The sequence below is a fragment of the Artibeus jamaicensis genome, unplaced genomic scaffold (assembly GCF_021234435.1).
Source record: "Artibeus jamaicensis isolate MK-2021 breed Jamaican fruit bat unplaced genomic scaffold, CSHL_Jam_final scaffold_614, whole genome shotgun sequence".
In the NCBI taxonomy this organism is placed as follows: domain Eukaryota; kingdom Metazoa; phylum Chordata; class Mammalia; order Chiroptera; family Phyllostomidae; genus Artibeus; species Artibeus jamaicensis.
Genome location: NW_026522050.1, coordinates 8,350,372 through 8,354,869, shown reverse-complemented (window position 1 = coordinate 8,354,869; position 4,498 = coordinate 8,350,372). Strand labels below are relative to the sequence as shown.

General features: G+C 38.6%; 1 pseudogene; it reads left to right on the top strand.

Moving 5' to 3' along the window:
* Window positions 1–3,567: 3,567 nt before the first annotated feature.
* LOC119042963 (olfactory receptor 140-like) lies at window positions 3,568–4,498 on the top strand (annotated as a pseudogene).

Below are 4,498 nucleotides of genomic sequence, written 5' to 3'. Positions count from 1 at the left end.
TCTCACAATATTGTATTTAACATTTATGTTAAAACTGTCAGATGCCTGTGCAACAAACACTGTCTCTAGTTGCCTAATGCCAAAACTAGTCATACTGACTTGTGTGGAATGTATTGTGTGTGTGAGTATTAAATAACTTGCAAATAGTCACTTTGGTAAGTAGAAAACAAATTTGTGCTTCATGGTTAAAATGAAAACATATTCTCATTCTTTTAAAGAATTCATTGATTGGGGTGGCATAGGTACAGCCTCATAGAAATAACACAATTTTAACAGTCATGGTCAAATGTCATCCATTTCACAGTCAGTGATGATAATCTGCACTTAACACCTGTTTTGTATCTACTTTGTGCCATTTACTGAGCTAGTAGTGGCTTCACTCTCACAGCCATTTTTGGGAGTAAACTTATCTTCATTTTACAGCAAATAGTCAAGGTTTCAGAGGTTCAACCCATTTGAGGGAATTACCTTTGCTGTTTAAGCCAATGTAAGGCAAGGGTCACAGCCTACTGACTTACATCAAACAGCTTCTTTACTCTTAGTTATTTCATCTGTTGAATAAGGATAATAGTATCTGACTCAATGTTGATATAAAGATTAAGTGTGTCTGGCACTTGATAGGCACTCAAACAAATGTTGGCTTCTAGACTGGAAATTGTCTCAGTGAAGATAACTCTGTCTTCAGGTGATGTGGTCCAGACACGTTGGAGCAATTCAACTCCACCTGAAAATTCAATTGAATCTGCCTTCATAATACATTGACAATGTTTAAGAATTGTGATCACCATGAGTGGTGGATTGATTAAAAAACTGCACTATGATAATGAAAAATTTAAAAGTCATATGGTTAGTTACCCATGTGACTGTTTGACTTACACAACACCAAATATACAAACTCCATATTAGGTTCATTTGTTACCAAACATTCAATTTCATAAATGGTCAACTCTTTTCTCTTTTGCCATGAAGTTTTATTTTCATGTGGACTTCAGGAGGGAATTAAACATTGAAGATGAATGCTATAAAAGTTCTCAAAGTTCAGTTAAGTTATATGACATAATTGGCTTGTTGGCAAGATCTGCTAATGATGGTGGAATACCCCTGAGGTCTAATTAGCCACAGCTAAGGAAGGTCATGGAATTTGCCTACAAAGGATATGCAGTAGCACTCTTGTAAGGCCTGGGAGAAGGGCCTCATCCAGAGGTGCCATTTATGGGTCATCCAAGACACAGTGGCTGAGCTAGTTGTCATTTTTAAACTTGCATCTTTTCTCCTTTCTTGGTGAACTAACAAGCTGCCTGAGGCCCTCATCATGAAGCAATGCAGACAAGTTCATAGGTGAGATTCCCAACCCCCCCAAAACTAAATCACATAATCATAGAATCCCAGGTTTCAATGCATCTTAGAAATCACATAATCAGCCCTGCCCCTACCAATATTAGGTTTAAATCTTTTTTCAGTATGTCAAGCATCAGGAAAGATACAACCAATTCAATATGTTAAATGTAGAAGTAAAAATATTTTGTGTCCTTTTTACTGATAAATATTTAAACTAGAATCACATTATATATTTAAAATTTTCTCCATTGAATCTTACAAGCTAAGAATTTTCCTATGATATTACACAATTTTAAAAATCACCTCTGTTAAAATGTGCTCATTATTCAAAGAGCTGTACAATATTTTACCTATTCATGACTTAGTGTAGGACATTCCATGTTGTTTGTGATTTTCCACAGCTCTTAATAATTCTGTTGAACATGTTTGTACGTAATGATTTTTGTCTTTTAAAAATTTATCTTTAGAGTTTACTTCTACAAAGAATACTGCAGAGTTAAAGAAAATGACAAGGTAAGTTTTATTTTTTCATACCTATTTCTGAACCCTTTTTATTATATCTCATTTTCAGTAGGGGCACTATGCTTTTCTCTGCTCTGTTGGGGGAGTCCATCTCAGAATAAATAAGGGAAGTCAATGAAGCTGCTGCATTTTGTTTTCATATATGTATAATATTTTCGTTCTGGGCAATTAAAAGTATAGCTCTTATCCATGTACTTTTAAAAGGAAAGTAAATATTTTTTCAGAATGTATTTATCTTCTCCTCCATCTTTCTTTTGGAAAAGTCATGTCCCCATATTTCCTCATTCTATTAGTGATGGCACATCTCCCTACAACCAGGCATGATGGAAGAAGGATGTGCTGGGAGAGTGGGAGAAGAAGGCAGGAGAGTGCCTATAGCAGAAACCTGCAGGAGTGGGGAGAATCCTTCCTACCATGGATGGATGAGCTGCTGTTGTCTGGTAATAGAATGTTGGAAAGGGGTTACAAAAGGTATTTAACTAGGACACTTTTTATGACTGTATGTGGACAAACATATGTTGATATATGCATGGTAATTGTCCAATAAATATTTATTGAATGAGTGAATGTGTATTAGGTACTTAAAGTAAGTACTCAATATATGTGATTGTATTTATACGTACGATACTTTATCTGTCTTATCTAGCAGACAACTTGTATTCTCTACATTAAGTCTCTATGTTTTTAAAACTATGAAAATAAGGGCTTCTTTTGCTTGATAGGTCCTCATGTATTGAGCACCTGCCCACCTAAGGGTTGTTTTTTATCCAAGTCTATGGAAGCTGTAAATTTACTGAATGTGACTATGTTAAAATTGTGTTAGAACAGTTTTAAACAAGCAAAATAAAGTATTTTTAAGTTTCTAAACAATGAACTATTAAACTAGAATGTATCTTTCTTTCAAAAGCTTATTTATGTTTCTGATAAAGTAGAGAGCAATGATAAACAGTAGGAGATGAAAACAGTTGAATTCCTAGTTTTATGGGCTGGGGGAGCAGGCCTGTTCTTACACAGGCAGATGAGAGAAGGTGGCAATTTCCCAACCATTTATTCATTACCCAGTAGGTGCCAGATGCTGCAGATACCATTCCAGGCACTATGCTAGGGCCAGCGAGGAAATATCCATGAACAGCATATGTGTGATGGAAGACACCAAGGAGGGTGTATCTTCCAACCACTTCCATGTGCCTGCTTATAATAGATGCTTATTTACCATGTCTTCCTCCTCACAGTTAGAGCTATGGGTTCAAATGTAAATTCTAGAAGAAGGAATAACTCTTGTGTGTAGCAATTCACAGCTTACAAAATGCATCTGAGATTTTCAATTTGTACAGATACAGGGGAAGGCTGGGAAGCATGGGGCACTGAACTGACTTTGCAAAGTCCCATGGAGCGGAACCAGAAAGAGAACCCGGATCTTCCGTATGTAGCCCAATATTTTTCCAGTAAGTTACACATCAAATGTTGCCCTATAGATATTTTTTTGGTGACAGGTACCAGGTGTCTGAGGAGATGGGAAACATTATGGAGGAAGTGAGAAAGAGTTGAAACCATTAGTCGGGTGAGGGGTGCCAAGGACATGCTCCACAGTTACAGTGACTATCCTATTTCTGTACTGGGAAATTCAGACAACAAACCTGCATGATTAACAGGTATCATTCTTTATCTCTTTACAGGTAATTTGCCCCCCCAAAGTGTGCTTCTTACATGGATCACCTCACACATCCCAACAATGTGACTGAGTTTATTCTCTTGGGACTCACACAGAGTCCACAATTGCAGAAAATATTCTTCACTGTGCTTTGTTCATTTTCCTATTTACTGTTCTGGCCAATCTGCTCATTGCCATTACCATTTCCCTCAGCCCAGCATTTTCAGCTCCCATGTACTTCTTTCTCACTTGCTTATCTTTCATAGATGCTTTCTATACCTCTGTCACCACCCCTAAAATGCCCATTGACCTCTTGTACCACAGGAGAACCATCTCTTTGGCCAGCTGCCTGACTCAGCTGTTTGTGGAGCACTTCCTGGGGGACTCAGAGATCATCCTCCTCATTTTCATGGCCTCTGACTGTTATGTGGCCTTCTGAAAGCCCCTTCATCACTATGTGACCATCATGAGGCAGGGGCTCTGCCTCCACCTGGTGGTGGTGGTCTGGATTGGGGGGAGTACTGCATGCCACTGTACAGATTCCTCTCATGGTCAACTTGCCCTTTTGTGGTCCCAACGTCATTGATCACTTCATGTGTGATCTCTTCCCACTGCTGAAACTTGTCTGCAGAGACACCTATTGGCTCAGAATGATAGTGGCAGCCAATAGTGGGGCCATGTGCTTGCTTATTTTTTCCATGCTGCTCACCTCCTACACTGTCATCCTGAGCTCCCTGAAATCCCATGGCGCTGAAGGACAGCACAAAGCCCTCTCTACATGTGGCTTCTCCTTTATCGTAGTTGTACTCTTTTTTTGTGCTTTGCATATTCAGTTACATGCATCCTGTGGTCACCTTCCCTGTGGACAAGTTGGTGACTGTGTTCTTTGCAATCCTAACTCCCACATTTAATCCTGTCATTTACACGGTGAGAAACACAGAAGTGAAAAATGCCATTAAAATTTTGTTGAAGAAGAGAGTAGCTTAG